The following is an 18,944-nucleotide window of genomic DNA, read 5'->3' as shown; positions in this document are numbered from 1 at the left end:
TTCTTCTACATGATAACCGCCAGTTGTGCCAGCACCATTTGTTGAAAATACTGTCATTTTTCCACTGGATGGTTTTGCACAGCTTCCTTTCTTAAACAGCCAAAGAACAGCTGCTTAGGGATCATCCCACCTATAGAGGTCTGGGTTTTCCTACATCAATTAGCAATTTAGGAAATGTCCCACAAACATACCATGGGCCAACCTGATAGATATGATTCTTGAAGTGAGAATTCCTTTATTCAACTATATCTAAGTTTGTATCTAGTTGACAAAAATCTACATAAATCCTGGAGCATCTTATATAAAACACATATAAATTAACTAAAATAATGTTGATTATAATATTCTATACATGTATTATTCCCTACACATATACTTGGGGTGCTTCTTATATCCTATTTTGTTTTTGCCTATGAACATCTTGACAACAGGCTTGTATTTTGTTAGTTTATTACAAGCAAATGTCCTAAACCAAGGCCAATTTGTTTCTCTAACCCAATGTTTACTTTTGTGCAAGAAAAAGACAATGATGTGTTTCATAGAAACTCTTGATTACAGCATGTGAGGCTTTCCATGAAACATGATATTTCTGTTTGTTAGAAAGAATCCAGTATTACCTAGTAACAAGTTAATCCTGAAAATGATAATATTTCCTTGGTAACACTCTGATTTTTTTGTATTTCCTTTATGTCTGAAATTATGAGTATTATTGAAAATCATTGGCATGCTTGCATGTATTGGTCACGAATTGATGATACTATAAATTGAATGGCTGATGGTGCAGTTGTCCTCCTAAGCCTTCTTACGGACCTTAATCCACTTCATTAAAGAAAAATACAATCAGATCTTCTTTGTTCTTTCCTTATGCCCAATCTTTCCTATGGGATAGAATCAATCATAAGCTAATGTACTTTATGAGATCATGTAGAACTACATTTTAGTTCTTCAGGACACTGTGTTCTTTGTAAGGTCACAGTGACATGAGCAAAGGCAGCTTGAATGACTAAAAAAGAAATCCTTGCCGCCTCTGTGCAGATCCTTTAATGTGAACCACTGGATTTGACATTGGAATTCAAAACAAAATATGTTTCTGATTAGAAATGATTAAAATATTTCTTTTTGTTTCAGGTACAAAACCACCACCCAAACCCTCCCTTTGCTGTGCTTTCTCAGAACTCCTGTAAGATAAGCCTTTGTGCATGTAAGGCGTGCCTTTAAACAAGTAAATCAATTGTGTCATGATTTTCTCGGTAATTAAGCAAAGAAACAAACATACTACAGAAATTATGAAGCCAAAGTTATTGGAACACTCTGTTGTTGCTATTCAATTACATGTGTTCTAAAGAAAACAATATTTTAAAAGTTCATCTTCACTTTGAATACCAATTTGCCCTTGAGTGATAGAAAGCTAGTATATTTTTGCATTCACGTTGAGGCACTGAGGTTTCTCACTTGTGATTTTACCAATGCCATGAATTTTAGAGTTAGCATAAGTCCAGCTTTCAGGACAAGGGTGTCCCTACTCAGCTATCCTCTGAGCCTGGTGTTCTGGCCTGTCCTGTCACAAAATAGTTTATAGACCACTTCTCCCATCACATGGAACTCTGAAATCTGGGTCTTAAGTTCTCAACTTATGAATAGCAAATATGCTATTTTTCATAATCCTTTTGAAAAGAATTAAGAATAACTTTATGTATGTAAGTATGAAGTTGTGGTCAACAATGCTTGCATATTTATTATAGCATCATGTAAATAAAATAACTACCTCTCTTCTTTTTACTCCCTTAACCGACCGTCTTCCCTCTCAGTCCCTTGTATTGCTCTTAACAACATAGAAAGTAGCCTACTGTTCATTTTCTCATTACAAAATTATCATGTTATTCAGACATGCCTATATTGTGTATAAGTATCCACATAGATATGAGATCCTGATCATAATTTTCAATAAAAATGAAATGCCTGATGGTCATTTTTATTTTTTTTCTTTCTTAATGAATAGAAGCTAGTGGAAATCTCTCAATGATAAGTAACATACAGTGAATAAAATGACCAGAGTAGAAGCAACAGGGATCTAGCCTGCTGGGAAGAATTGGCCAATAGGATTGTGTAGAATTTCCAGCAGTAGATTCTAAGAATACAAAGTGTCTCTTACTTGGGTGAACTTTTCACAGACAACAAATTCCTTTATTGCCTTCATTCTCTTCTTTAGCTGTCCCTCTAACTACTCAGAACACATCGATTATACAGTGTCGAATTTTTGCTTTTAGTGGCTGCATATTCTAGGACATGCATGCCTGAAGACTTCTGTTGAATCTTTCCCTAGTTTGGTCATGAGGCTCCTTTTTAAAGGATGGCCATCGACTCTAGCCCTGTCATCAAAGGACACTACAGAGTTTGGTTGTGGGTGCTTACACTGTGCTTTTCAGTGGATAGACAGCCCAGTGCCTGTATCTAACTAGAGATCAAGTGTCCTTGTCACAGCAAATGTGTTTATGTTAGTAGATGTCCTTGTAGCTCTCTGGTAATCTGAGTCCTGTTTATTCCTACTGAGATAGCTACTGTAAGAGACCTCAGATCCCATACAGTTGAAGTCTTAGAGAAGACACAGGTGAGATAAAATAACAAAACAGAAAAGGAAGGAGCTTACTACTGACAGGTCAAAAGAGAAGAAAGCATACCCCAGATGCTGATGGGAAATGGCATGCTGTTGGTAATGTTTCATTATTCTCTTAGGTAGAAAGCCAGATAAGAAAGAATACTACAGTATGGATATGACTGAACAGATTCCCTGAAGGACTTCACCTTGTCTAGTTTGGAGCAACATGCAGATATATGCTCAGTGGTGGCATAGTCCACCTTTTATAATTCATTAATTAATTCCACAGATATTTGGCATGTGACAGGACAAAACTTTTCTTAGAAAATATTTAAAGGGAATGAAAGAATTAATAAACAGACATAATTTTTACATGGAATATTGTTATTGTGTCTGACATATTCTCTTTTTTGAAGTAAATATATTTTTCTCTCTCTCTCTCTCTCTCTCTCTCTCTCTCTCTCTCTCTCTCTCTCTCTCTCNCTCTCTCTCTCTCTCTCTCTCTCTCTCTCTCTCTCTCTCTCTCTTGAAGTAGCATGCAGAACCCAGAAACGATAGACAATTGTGGATGTGTAAAACTTTCAAAATTCTGTGTGAAAAGAAAGATAACATTAAGGTTGATAAAGATAAGCCTCTCAGCAGCCTCCGGTGTTCACACACCTGTAATCCTCACATCTGGGAAACTGCTGGAGGATTTTGGAGGATTAGGTAGCAGCTACTCTGTGGTAGGGAGCATGGAGGTCAGAGAACAGTTTTAGAGTGTTGCTTCTCTCCTATCATGTACCTCTCTGCAACTAAACTCAAGTTTGTCAGGCTTAGCATCAAAATGCTCCGGTGTTGTCTTTCATCCCACTGTCAACATCACATTCAACCTCTCACTTTTGAGACTTGCAGAAACGTCTTAACTGGGATTAGAAGATTAGAGTCCAGAATTATGCAGCAATATCATTGAGTAGATGCTTAAGTGAGGACTATGTTTCCCAAAGGAAACCTTTGTGAATTTGTCCTCTCCAACTGCATCATTTGTTGACAATGTCATAACTAGCAAAACTACTTTCCTGTCTGTCCTGCTTTTGTTCTGGATCACAGTTCATTATGGTGATGGGTATCTCTTTACCGTCTATAGTGTGAACTTGATCCACGGGAGATATTTTTCTCTTTGGATGTGCAAGCATCTTTCAACTCAGTCTTCTGATGCTGCCTCAGAGATAGCTCCAGCCATCATTTTAAGAATAATTGTCTATGGGCAAATCAGACATCAGTTTTCCAGGAAAATCACATGAATTCATGGGGTAGGTTACCTCAAGGGGACTTTTAGCTTCATTTTGGATTCCGTGACTGCGATACGCTGCTGAGTAAGAGTCCTCAGCCAGTCATTGGCAAAGGGGTGAGCAAGGTGGACCCCATAAGAGATCACTGCAAGTCATCTGCTAAGGTGTGAATAAGGTGGACCCTGTAAGACATCACTGCAAGTCATCAGCTAAGTGAACCACGTAAGAGATCTCTGCAAGTCATCTGCTAAGGGGTGTGCAAGGTGTCCATGTAAGAGATCACTGCAAGTCATCAGCTAAGTGGTGAGCAAGGTGGAGCTCGTAAGAGATCACTTTAAGGACCACACATAACTATTCTCCAAAATTCATATTAAAATCTCCATTCGTCAGTTAAAATAGTTGGGAAATTTAGTTGTATGTAACACAAAGACAAGTGGAACGTTTAAATAAGTTTAAAATAATTAAATTATTTAATTAATTATATACTTGAGTATTTCTAATAGTATGTGAAGAGGGGGTCATTCTGGGATTGATAACACAACTATCCAATCACTTAGGATCTAGTTTCTGTCCAGTTACCAAGCTTTGGATATATAATTACCCTTGGTATGCAGTCATCGGGCATCTCTTTGGAATGTCAAGGTAATTCTAATCTAGCGTTCTTAGCTTAGAGGACCAAACCAGAAGCTGGGAAGATAGATAGACTCAGTTTATGTTGCAATAAATACAGATGGTGTATGTGTTAAATGTTTTATGGTGGAAAAGACTAATGTTTGAAAACAATAGTCTAAATATGAATTTCTACAGAAAACTGAACTTCCACTGACAGAAAATGTAATACAACTTTTGACCCTGTTATCATTATTAAGTTTTTACTGAGCTGCAATAAATGGCCACCTACACACAGACAAGATTAATAGGTTTGGGCAGCTTTGTAACAAATACTCAAAGTGAGATAATTTTGAAGCTGTTCAGAAAGTTTCTACATGCCGTTTTCCTGTCACCCAAACTCCCCGATACGATTTTCATTCATAGCTTAGTTTACATGTATTGAATTGAAATAACAAAGGATATGTTCTACGTGTTCACTTTCTTTTGGCTGGTAATCTCATAAGTTGCTCATTAATATCCCTCGAGACTGTTCAGCTCCAGTGAGTGTACCTTTGTGGGCACACTCTTGCTTATTCCCAGTTATAACGTATATAAGGTCACTGTGAAGTCATGTCTATCTCCTCCTTTGCTATATGACCTTTTAAATCTTTTTAAATTATTTTGAGTACTAAATCTGAGATCTCACAGGCAAAATGAATTATCTATCATTATGCCACCTCCAGGTCTTCTGTTCCTTTTAGTACAATCTACTTTATTTTAATTTTATTTTTTAATTTGTATAGAAATTCAGCTTTGTATATGTTTCAAGCATTACATACCCAGGTTGTTAGGTTTTACCAGTTTTGGAAAGTTTTAGCCAAGTGTGCCATTGATTTTTCTTTGTCTCCTGAAAGTCTACAGAACTTATGTTAAGTAATTTTATGTTGCTTCACATATCTTGGTGCCTCTCGTTTTGTTATTGGATCCTAATGCTATGTAACAATAATCTAAAATTCAGCAGAGCAAAAATGCTGCCAAGTTATTTGTTCCTTCTTACTTTCAAGGATTTTTGTATTGACTAGAGTTAGCCACTTGGTTCCCACTCTATGTCACATTACTTAGGCAAAAACTTCAAGTGTGATTACTTGCAAAATGTCTTTCACCCACATGCTGATGGTTAACATAGACTGGCAGCAAGAGCCAGGCAAGTCCTTTGTACTCAGACTTGAGCATCTTCATGACACAGTGGTATAATTCCAAGGGGGAGTTCTCTAAAGAGAAGAGAGTGTGATAAGACAACCTTGGCTAACCTATTCAGAGAAGCTTTGAATTCATCACATTAACTGAATCTATCAAGAAAACTACAATGTTTTCTCTTAATGGGAAGCATTTTTTTTAACTTACCCAATGTTCATATCTTTCCTTAGGCTTTAGTTACATGTTATCAACTGGCAGTCTTCAAATTTTTGACCCATTCTTATGTTTTATATAGTTTCCTTCTGAACAATCAAATATATATTACACACTTGATTTTGTGTTTTCCATTTCTACCATTTTTTTCTTTTTTTTTTTAAAGATTTATTTATTTATTTATTATATGTAAGCACACTGTAGCTGTCTTCAGACACTCCAGAAGAGGGCGTCAGATCTTGTTACGGATGGTTATTAGCCACCATGTGGTTGCTGGGATTTGAACTCCGGACCTTTGGAAGAGCAGTCGGGTGCTCTTACCCACTGAGCCATCTCACCAGCCCGATTTCTACCATTTCTATTTGGTTCTCTACCCTTTCCATGAATATTGTCTGCCTTTCTACTTATACAATATACCTTATTGTATATTTGGATTCCTATTTTATAGACCATCTCTTAGAATCCTAATCTCTGCATAACTTCAGGATGTGACTTATTTGAATAGTTCATTTATTTAATATATTAATTGCATGCTCTTATTGTGTTACAAAATGTTTGACTCCAGAAATAGTCACGTCTTTTCCACTTAGATGAGAGGATTTTTTTTGAACTGTATGAAGATTTGTTAAATCCTTATTTGGACTTAGCTCACTAGACTCAGTATTCATTTGTCAGGTCAATGTCTATGAGCAGAGTCAGGCTCTTTTCCTGATAACATTACATGTCTTGCAGCCAACAAGCTACATTTTTAGTTATCAGGGAGTTCTCTCTCTTCTTGTTTCTTATCCCAATATGTGACTTACAGTTATGTACACATAAACATACACACAAATGCTCACACGTGTGCACGCGTGTGGGCGAGCACCCACACCCACACACTGCAATTCAAGGATGCTCATAACTTCTTAGATTTTTTTCCAGTTCTCCTTCTCCAGTTTTTGAACTTGGTTGATAAAACCAGAGTATGTCAAGCTGCATCCTGTTAACTCTGGTCCTGGTTGTGCCTTTCAGGTAGTGGAGGGTCTTGAGTTTTTCAGTTAGAGTCCTCTATATCTTTGGCTTTATGTTTCTGTGCATATGCAGAGAATTATTATCCTGTACTTGGGAGACACCCTATACACTAATGGGGAAAATTGTACCTATTTACTCTTACTTCCAATGTTAATATATTGATCCCTTTCTATTGTGGCACATTCATGGGAAAGATTAGACTGTCCATGAGTGCCGGGATTCGCAAAATCTATTTTGAACACTGAACCCTAAGAAGGCATAGAATTCTGTCAAGCTAAAAGTTTCACTCTGACTTCCTTTGTGGATGAAGACTTCCTTGTCTTTTCTCCTTTTGGCTGACTGTGAGTGTCTTCTCTTCAATTAAGGGTTTGCCATTGTTGTGAATTCAGTTACCTTTGCTTTACAATCTTTTCTCTCTCATAGGTCTGTGCAATCTTTGATTTTGAAGGATGACCACATTACCAGATTGAGAGGACACAACAGTAGATAGACCCTTGGTATTTTTCTTATTCTGATGTGCTACCTGTCTTTGTAACTTTGTAACAAGCAAATTTCCTTGTTGCCCTATGTTTATATTATAGTCACTACTGATCATTCTATTCTAGTTTTCTACTTTTGTATTTTGTTTGTTTGAGACATGTTCTTGTTATTTTATCAAGGTGGACCTTGGACTCATCTTGTTGTGCAGTCTGATCCCAACTAAAAGATTATTCTAAACCAAACTATTAAATGCTAGCATCACAGATGCATGCCATCATATCTTGGATATTTTCTGTTTCACTTTTTAAAATTAGTTTTGATATCTTCTTTCTTGTGTTACCTATTCGTTCATCAAAAGATTTGTGTTTTCAACTTCATTTGAGGTGCACTGACTCATTTTCCTCCTGAAAGACTTTTTAATATATTTTCTTCCACCTACACTCTTTATTTCTTTAAGTAAATACTGATTACATAGGTCTTTATTTCTTTGGTTTTGATACCATGAGATGTATCAAATGTACAATGAGTCAGACATTTGTAGGAATAAACCCTACAGAAAATATTACCTTTTGTGACTTCTCTAATAGAACTGCTGTAGTCTAAACCACATAGGTGAATGTGTACTTCTCAGTCTGCGGTACCAAACAGGCAGGAATGATGCTCTATAAAATATAAATTAGGGACAGACTTCAGTAAAATATCTATACTACACAGATCCTATCAAGGAAGTATGATCTTCCAAATTATCAGAAAAACAATCAAAATGGTCAAATTACTTCCTGACTTATTATTTTTTCTAGGATGACTTTTTTTGTTTATAAATTTTGATGTTTTAAAACAAATTCTGATCTTCACAGAGAGGGTGATTAAGCACATTACCTCCAATTGGACATTTTGGACAGAATGTTTTAGATTAATAGGGATAATTTCATAGATCATTATACCTTTTGTTAATTATTCAATGTTACATGAGTGTTGGAGGTAGTGATGGTAATTTTAATTGTCAAATCAATATGAATAAGAATCTCTATGGAAATACAGCTCTAACCTCACCTGTGAGGAATTATCTAGATAGGGATAATTGAGCGGGAAGACGAATTGTATTTGTGTTTTTAAACATTTCATTGGCTGGGGTCCTCAAATAAATAAAAAAGGAAAATGATTAATGAACAGAAACATTAATCAGTCTTTGCTTCCTGGCTGTGGATGAAATATGACTAGCTATCTCATGTTCCTGTCACTATGATTTCCTTATCTCAATGAACTGTATTCTAGAATTTTCTTCCACAAATTGCTTTGCTAAGGTGTTTTATTTCAGAAACTTTGATTGACAATCTGTCCTACCTTCAAAATATGCTAGGGCAATGGTGGCACAAACCTTATTTGAATAACCAACTGATATCTGAGTTGACTTAAGTCCCACTCCATTAGATGGAATGCATACCTGACATTTCTTGGGTGATGAAGAACCAGTATCTAGATAGCCCAGAGAGCTAGGGTAAAACCAAAAACCACTGGTCTTACTCATAGATTACCACATTCACCCATCATCTGAAAGGTTTTTTTCTTGCAGTAAATGGGAACAAATACAGACACTAGAGAGACAGAGAGAAAGAGTAGGAGGTCACAACGCTACATGAGCTATTTCCATCAAAGCCCTCCCCTCAGAACTCAGAGAACCACAAAGAAGAAGAGGCGTACAGAGTGAGGGAGACATAAAGCGTGGAGGACATGAAGAGAACAAACTGAGCAAAACTCACATGAACTCACAGAGGCTGCAGAGTCAGGCCCAGGGCTACACAGGGCTACACCCAGTCCTCTATGTATATATCTTTCAGTTTAGTAGTTTATGGGATTTCTAAATGTGGAAACAAGTGGATCTCTGATTCTTGTGCCTTATCTTGAGGCTCTTTTATTTTTCTGTTGACTTTTCTTATCCAACTTCAATGTCATGGTTTTTATTTTAACTTATTATATTATATTTTGTTTGGCTGTTATCTTTTACAAGCCTCTTCTTTTCCAATGAGAGACAGGAAGAGAGTAGATCTAGATGAGATTGGAGGCAGATAGGAATTTAGAGGAGTAGAGGGAAGGGAAACTGTATTCAGATTTTATTGTATGAGTAAAGGATGTATTATTTATAAAAGGAGGACCTATTTAGAAAGATATTTTGTTGCACCATAGAGATAAGTAAACAGTACAGAGATCTAGTTTCTTCTTAATTAAAATGAAATTATATACTAGCAAATGCTTTAGTCTAAGATCAATGTGATGTATAGAGTCTGGTTTCTAAAGAAAAGCTAGCCACCTTTCAGTAATGTTTACTTAGATAAGTATACCACTCAAAAATATTTCAGAAATGCTCAGTAAATCTGAGTGCTAGAATGTTCCATTGTGGTTTCTTAGTGGATCATACTAGCTTAGAGGAAACAACTCTGCTGATTTCTGTTGTCTGTATATGTTAAAGGCATCCTTTGCTCTAGAAACTCTACATATGCAAACCTGATGCATCTTCATAATAGCAGCAGGGTGCATATAGCATTCGTGCTTAACAAAGGACGATTTTGAGGGGCAGAGAAGTCAATCTACTTTCAACAGTCTTGACATTTGCAAGTTCTGTGCCAGAATCTGAGGCTACCTAGTTGCAAACAGAAGCTCCTTTTACTGTGCCTAAAAAGCCTAGAAGGGAGATGCCACAACATGAAGCAGAAAAGGTGAACAGGGTCATATGTCATTGAAGACCTATCAATAATTTGTTGGAACAGTAAAGTATTAAAGTATTCCAATGTCCTTGGTAGACCACAAGGCTTTTTTGTTTAAACGAATACTCAATTCCATTGAAAAATCACCTTAAATTATGGGTCCCCCATTTGCAAAGCATTTTTTTTTCCATGACTTTTTTAATGGGCAAAACTCCTTCATTGTGTTTCTTGCTTCCAGTAAAATACTAGATGTTAATGATCCCGCAAAGTGCTGTGTGCGGGACTATGGCTGTCTTCACATTATTAAAGCAACGAAAGAAAGGATCGACTGCTTGGGTAATAGACATGAATGGAGTGAGTCTGCATAATGTAGAGCAGAGATGCCATGTAAGATGCTGTGATGGACAGTAAGGCATGAGAGGAGCAAGAGTTAGAAGAGGTACCTGGAGTGTTTTTATAAATCAACACAGGAAAATCCTTTTAGAAAGCAATTTGGTAACTTGCCTGAATGGCTGTAAAACTTTTATTCGTTTTGACCCAGTAATATCTCTCCTATGAATTTATCCTAAGGAAATTATCCAAAAGAGGAATACAATTACATCCATAAAATTATTAATTACAACATTAACTATACTAGTTCAAACTAGAAACAACCTAAATGTCTGCAATCAGATAGTAAACTATGAAACTTTAAATTAAAAAGAGAATCATTGAGTTCCTGCAGTTGTAATGAGGAAGATGGGAGTCACATGAAAAATACATGCAGCAGTCTTAATGAAAGTATAGACTAACATTTCTGGTACTTAATAATTGAAGTTTTTTTAAAAAACAAAGAAATGAAGCATGGATAACACTTTATAAGATGTAGAAGAAAATGAAAGATTCTGTGACACATGATGGGATCCAAGAATAAGTCCCTGATTGTCATATTATCTCTCTATTATATTAGCACTAGTATGCAATACTAAATAAACAAATGAACAGAAGGAAAATTCTATTGTATACATTCTCCTTCTGCTATATTCGGCAGATCTGATACATAAGATATGAAGAAACTAGTGTTCACTGCATTGCTATTTGGTTTCATTAGAGAATAGTGGTTTTGAGAATAGTAATCTACAGCTATGTTATGCCAGTCAATTGTTGGATCACTGAGTCACATCACCAACCTTACACTGATATATAAAAATTTCCTCATCTAATTTGGACACTTAAAATTCATTGTGATTTTTTCATTTGTATGTATTATAAACCACTTTTTCCTATTAATTATTAGTTAACTTCCTTGTAGATCACTACCACAGCATTTTTCACTGTTGAAATGTGTTCTGTGAAAACACAAGTGCAAGCTTATACACTTGCTTTTAAACTCATTTATTTAATATGCAAGTTGACCAGGATACTATAATGCAATAGTATACTTACAGGAGAAAATTTCTGAGTTATTTCATGAGTTTTCCTTTGTTTAGCAAAGCATGTTTTGCTGGTCACTGCACATAATGTGTACTTTCTCATATCTGTGTACAAACCTGACAATCTGTACAACCTCCATTCTATATCTCTAAATGCTAAGACCTACTTGTCAAGACCAACTAAAGCCCTACTTCCAGAAAATTCNACTTATGTTGACTAAGCCATCCTTGGAATTCAGGTCAATGTCACTTGATATTACTTAGTCACATGTTTGTGCTACTATTTAAATCTCAGGCATATTCTTTTATTATTTTCTTATTTATTTGAATATCCAGATACTTATAACTTCAAAGTGAATGATCTCTGAGCTGTATATGTAGCAGAAGATGGTCTAGTCAGCCATCATTGGGAAGAGAGGCTCCTTGGTCTTGCAAACTTTATATGCCCCAGTACAGGGAAACACCAGGGCTAAGAAGGGGGAGAGGGTGGGTAGGGGAACAGGGGAGGAGGGTATAGGGTACTTTGGGGATACCATTTGAAATGTAAATGGAGTAAATACCTAATAAAAATTGAAAAAAAAAAAAAGAAATATAAGCTATCACTGAAGATGCAAACTGAAATGATACCTGTAATGGGTTTGAGATATGTAACACAGTAGGTTAAGCTTTTATTTATTTTTAGGTGACAACAAATATTGTCTCATATTATCACTGTGATAATCTGTGCATGAATGCCAAAGTTCTCGTTTGCTTTATTCTCCATCTCCTTTCAAGAGATGGCATTACTAGACTCAGGGCCCTTTTCCATGTACTTTAACATTATTCTTTTATTCATTTTATATATGTGAGTACATTGTCATTGTCTTCAGACACACCAGAAGAGGGCCTCAGACCCAATTACAGATGGTAGTGATTCACCATGTGGTTGCTGGGAATTGAACTGAGGACCTCTGGATGATCAGTTAGTACTCTTAACCACTCAGTCATCTCCCCAGTCCCATAATTCAGCATCTTTGTAGAGTAGAAGCTGAGGATATCTTTTTTATATATACTTGTCACAAAGAATTTTACTAATTATAATCAGCTGACCTCATTCATCACTCAATCGTTATTTGATTGTTACTGTTATATATTAACATATAAAAGTCTGCCTACTCTCCTTTTGAAATATTGTTTAGAAATTGAAAAAAATCTATGCTGTTGTGTGTGTGTTGGAAAGGAAGAAATATAATACCCTCACATGTATTTGTGCCTGGGTAGATAGTTAAACATAAAATATTTATAAGGTATTTATTTCTTTACTAATAATAATGCATATACTTTTTTGAGTATTAAATGTGAAATAAGAAGTCTTATCCAGGATCTGCAGATGTAAAATTCCCTTTGATACACACAGTGTCACACAATAAATTTCAGGACTGAAGAACATACTGGTTATTGATTTCTTACTAAAGCTACAGACAACTCAGCACATAAGAATGTCTGACAATCCTCATCTTCAATGAATAAAATCTTTATTCTTACCAAAAATTTTGTGACCAGACAAATATCCATCTTATACATAAGATAGGTCCAGATATATTCAAAACCAGCATTGTAATATTAACTGTGGCACCAGTGGTTAGAAATTTCATATTACTTTAAATGTATATAAAAAGAAATTAGTAACCATAAGTCCATTTAGTTCCTGACTAAAAGATGTTGAATGTTGCTGCTTTAATCCTGCAGTGATACCTTGATTATCTAGCCTCTGGGGAAAGGCTTAAAGTTTATTTGTACTCAACTGTTTAATTTAAAACATCAATTGGAGCATAAAAGGAATTGCCATCCTTCTAAATGAAATGTCACGCATTAGCTAAGGAGAAGTTGTTTACTGTTACTTTGGGTGTTTGTATTTTCCTTTCCTTTAAGGTCTTAGATAAACAATATATTTGCCTAACTTGCCCTGAAAATAAACTCATCACTGTTTACTCCAGAAAAAGCAAATATGAAAGCCAGAATATTAAAAAGGAAGATTCATGATTTCTCATTTTGAGTCTACTTTTTGACTCTCTTCTTCTGATCATGGAAGGAAGGGTTGCTAGGAGGGGAAATGAAAAAGAGATAAACTCATGCCATGTAACTACAGGAAAGATAGCAAATTCTATGTTTGGACATATTCAATTGAAATTATAATTTTACTTGAATTTGAAAACACTAATATGATGCTTCTTAAATGTCAGGTACTGTTATGAGCATTTGATTAGTGTCAATCAATACAATCCTTATAGCAACTCTTCTAGCTAGTTTGATATCAACTGGAGTTGTCCAAAAGGAGGCAACTTTAATTGAGAAAGTACCTCTATAAGGTGTAGTTGCAGGGCATTTAAATTAATTATTGAAGTGGGAGGGCCCAGCCCATTTTGAATGGTGCTATTTCTAGGTTGGTTACCCTTAGTTATATAAAAATAAACACGAAGAGCAAGATATAATGAACAAGCCAGTAAGCAACACCACTCCATAGCCTCTGCATCTGAGTTCCTGGCCTGGTTTCCTTCAATGATGGACTATAATGATCAAAGTGTAAGCCAAATAAACCAACCTAGTTTTAAGTCATGGGTTTTCATCACAGTAATAGAAACCCTAACTACAGTGAGTTGGTACCAGGCATGAGTATTACTGTATCAGACCTATGTTCTTCTGAAAAGGATTGTGGAAGAACTTTGAAAGTTTTTGGCTAGGAAATCCATTGAATGTTGAGAGCTCAGTGAGCTATTCTTTAAGATTTGGGGAGATAAGAATGTTAACAGGGCTGATAATGGAGACCAGGCTTGTGAAGTCTAAGAGGAAAGTATACACTCTACCAGGACATTTGAGTTAAAAATCTGTGGTTCTTGTTAGCTGAGGATGAAGAAAAGTGATTAAGATGAGCCCTGCATCATTGAGGTGAAGTCTTCTAGGAAGTGTTTCCTCAGGTCACAGAAGTTGTGTTCCAAAAAGTAGCTAATGTTATAGCTCCTGTTTCCATCCAAACTTGATAAGGTAGGAGTTGCCAAGGTAGTATAGATTGTAAAGGCATGAAGGAGCTTTGGAGGGCAGGTGCAGCTTGTCACTGTGTTACAGAGTAGAGTACTTGAAGAGAGCACAGGAGAGGCTCTTAGTGAAGTGTAGCAGAAGACCCAGTATTTTGGAGATTTTAGTAATATGGGCTGGCCACCCAGAACAGCAGTGGGTGTGAAATGGGGCTAACCTCAACCGAGAAGAAAATCTGTATGTGTGTGAAACAGTGGGTGGAACTGGGGAAGTGACTGAAGTCTATTGAAGAAGGGCAGAAAATTGAGAGTAAACCCAAGATAATTGGACACAAGTTTTGGTTCTGCTTTGCTTGGATTGTGACTGTGCCCTGGTTCTTCTCTCTTGATGAAATATTTAACTTACTTTTTATTTTATAGGAACCCATAGATGAGTGACTGAACATTAAGTGATTTTGAATTTGAAAAGAAACTGTTTTAAGAGACTGAATTTTAATGTGTTTGAATTTGTAATGACTGTGGAGATTTTTATGTTTATAAAATGTTTTATATTGTGATGTTAATGTTAATGTGTAACTTTGGGGATGAAGAAGAAAGGAAAGGTTAAGACTTGACTGGGATGTGTTTTTGTGTCAAGTGGACAAGGAGTCAATATTCCTAGGGCTTTTCTTTCTTTTTTTCTTTTTTTCTTTTTTGTCAACTTGATACTAGCTAGAATCATCTGACAAGAATGAATCACCTGACAACATCAGTTGAGATGGAGCTGTAGTCCAGCTGTAGGGCATTTTCTTAATTAGTTATTGATGTGCAAATGCTCAGACCATTGTGGGTTGTGCTATTGATGGGCTGGAGGACCTCAATCCTATAAGAAAGTAGGCTAATCAAGTCATCAGAGTAAGCAAGGAAGCAGCACTCTCCATGGCCTCAGGATCAGTTCCTGCCTCCAGATTTCTGTCCTGTCTGACTTCCCATCCCACTTACCTTCAATGATGGTCTACAATGTGTAAGTGTCATCCAAATCATCCTTCTCCTCCCCAAGTTGCTTGTTTTGTTGCAGAAGCCTGAGTTAAGATAGTAACTTTAATGAGGAAGGCATTTTTTTGGTCTACTCATTCTAGGTAAGAATTGAGACGTAGACCTTTTAAGCAAGATGCCAAATAGCAGGTGGCAAGACTGGACCCAAGAATGTATTTGGAATATGTAATTTTCATCATCCATTTGCCTCTTCCGATCTTAATCAAATTTTTTCCTGAACAGCTTATCTTAGGTACCCAACCTCTTTGCCCTTAGGTTTTTTTAGTTGAAAGATGAGGCTGATACTTACAATCTATAGCTCTCATTAGGATACAAGTGTTTTCCTGATCTCATTATTCACTAGAACTATTTTCCCTGCAAAGATCTGCTTCCTTCCAAAACTACCACATCTCTATTTAATCTGGAGCCTCAATACTGTTCCCAAATATATATGAACATTCTCTTAGCATTATTAACGTTAATATTTAATGATATTTTCATATCTTATATCATAATGCATCAATTCTAAAACATAACCTAATCAATCATTTTTATATTTGTTTTGTATTTTTTCTATATACTTGGCACCCGTGCTAGAGTATGTGGCTTCATCCAATTGCCAACATCCAAAGAGAAGCTAGTGTGTCTGAGGGCTTGCAGAGATACCTCTATAAAAAGATGAATGGATGGTTATTTCCCCAATATCTCTAAAATTTCCATCAGTAATATATTATAATAAATGCATCTTCATTAATATGCAAGTACCTATAATGGTAGCATGTTCGAGATGCAGTAATGATAAAAATAATAAATGAACCAATAGAAATATGTGAGGATGCCTCAGTCCTACTTGGGTGGGAGAAGAAAGCAATCACAGGAGGGGGGAGGGACATGAAAAGGAAAGGGGACAGGGAGGGGAAGAGGGGACCATGATCAGGTATTGAGTGGGGTAAAAGGACTAAAGGGTCATCAGAAAGAATGGAAACAGGCAATCTTGGGAGATAGGAGGTGGGGGAACCCTCCAGAATGTACCATTCTGGGAGATGGAAGACTCTCAGGAATCAAAGGGAGGGACCTTAGATGAAATGCCGTACAGTGTGGAGAAGGAACATGTCAAGCCCACATCCATCAGGAAGACAGGGCATCAAGTCAAGGATGGGGTTGCCATCCCTAAGTCAAAAACTCTGACCCATAACTGTTCCTGTCTGAAATAACTGCAGGGACAAAGATGGAGAAGAGCCTGAGGAAAAAGAGGTCCAGCAACAGGCCCAAAGTGGGATGGAACTCAAGGGGAGGCACCAAGACCTGACACTATACTGAAGCTATGGATCAATCACAAAAATGAGCCTATCATGGCTGCCCTGAAAGACCCAACAAGCAGCTGAGTCAGATGGAGATATTTACACCCAACCAATGGACAGAAACAGCTGACCCCTGTGGTTAAATTAGGGAAAATATTGAAGAAGCTGAGGAGGAGGGAGACCCAGTAAGAGGACCAGTAGTCTCAATTAACCTGGACTCCTGAGATCTCTCAGACACTGGATCACCAACCAGACAGCATACTCAAGCTGATATGAGGCTGCCAAAATATACACAGCAGAGGACTACTGGGTCTGGGTTCAGTCAGAGAAGATGCACNTAACCTCCAAGAGTCTGGAGGCCCCAGGGAGTGGGGAGATCTGTTGGGGGTGGGGGAGTGGGGACATCCTCATGGAGATGGATAGGGCGGGGGGGAGGGCAGGAGGAGTTATGGGTTGTGGAACAGTCAGAGGGTGGACCAGAAGGGGGATAAAATCTGGAGTGTAAACAAAAAAGATTAAATAAAATTGAAAAAAAATTATGAAACGAAGACCGTACATACAAACTAGTGGAAGCTGCTGATAAATTGTTATCAGTGATGTTCCCTTTTGGCGTCTGCTCACTTTGAGATTAAAATGTGTTTGGGTTAGGGTTATAAGTATAATGAGAAATAATTGTCAGAATAACAAAAAAATGAACCTTCCTACTCCTAAAAGTCAACACGAAAGTCACATAATATGGTGTTTAAATGACATTCCTAAGCAAACAAATATCCACTAGAATTAAATCTCAGAGCCATAGATCTGGAGGCTAACTCTTCTCCAAGATTCCAGATGTAATTCCTAAGCACCTTAAATAAACACATTTTAACTTAAATTACATCCAGGAAACACAATTGCCCTTCATATTCTCTGTTCAAAAAAGCTGAACAGGGACAATACCAATAGATGTACTAACAAGGAAGGGAAGGAGTAACTCTCAAAACCTCATCCATAGACAGAGCGAATAAAAATACGGAGAACTGCCAGCTGGTTATCCAATATCAAATGGTCAGGCCTGAAAACGTATACATACAAGTAACAGTAAATGAAGCAGATGACAATTTTATACCTGGGAATATATATGCATATTCATTAATGTATATAACTATATATGTATATACAAAATTGACACAAGCTTGAACAGGTGCTTGGAGGCTTGAATGCTTCTAATGTTTAAGTTAGAATACACACACACACATAAAATCAATAATAAAATAATCAATTAAAAGAGGCTATGAATTTAAGAGTGAGCAAGACGCCCACCTATGAGGGGTTGGAGAGAGGAAAGGGAAGGAGGAAAGATGTAATTATGCTATCATTTCAAAAAATAAAAAATATCATAAGCATGTTCACAGATAGATTCCACATGAAAAAGTCATGAAGATCTTTGAATTTTTCTGTGACTTCTATTTCTACAATGTTAATTTATATCCAAATTAAAACTAAACAGTATTATTTCTTCTGGTAAGAGATTTTTACGGGGGAAAAGCCAGATTTTAATTTTTCCTTAGTGCAGAGAATTGTAAATTTTTATATTTGTATCTAATGATATGGATATATAAATCTACATAAAAATAAAATTATTTTATAAAATAGGACCGAGGAAACAGTAAAAAGATAAATGTATGTGTTTTTAATTACTTGTGGATGGAACTCTACCTTAAACATAAGAAGCTTTCAAGCCTTGAAACACCTGTTCAAGCGTGTGCCAATTACTTCCAAATCAGCTGTCTTTTCTGCAGTTCCTGAGCCTACTGCAGGATATACCCCAGAAGAGCAAGGACAGCTGTTGCTAAAGGACAGGTGTGACTTTCAGATTGTCTTCAGTGATGTGACATAATCTTTCCAGAGGGAAGAAGGGAATCATTAAACATTTGCTTCTCAGAGACTGGTTTTTCATGTGTATGCTTGAGGTAAAATCATACACTAGGAAATTTAATTGGGCTCTATCAAGCCTACACAATATTTGTTCTTAAAGAAAAAAAAAACATACTGCAAAAAGTCTACAAAAATCACATTGAGGTTTATGTGTGTGCGTACGCACACATGCACACCATCTTCTACTGCCAATGCGTTTTTCCTCATGTGCAGTTTATATACCCTGTG

General features: G+C 36.5%; 1 pseudogene; it reads left to right on the top strand.

Annotated features, from left to right (window-relative positions):
- LOC110321953 overlaps positions 1 to 18,678 on the top strand; it is a 43,227-nt pseudogene extending 24,549 nt beyond the window's left edge.
- Positions 18,679 to 18,944: the final 266 nt, after the last annotated feature.

This window comes from Mus pahari, chromosome 5 (genome assembly GCF_900095145.1).
Source record: "Mus pahari chromosome 5, PAHARI_EIJ_v1.1, whole genome shotgun sequence".
NCBI lineage: Eukaryota > Metazoa > Chordata > Mammalia > Rodentia > Muridae > Mus > Mus pahari.
This window is presented reverse-complemented; position numbering and strand designations above follow the sequence as displayed.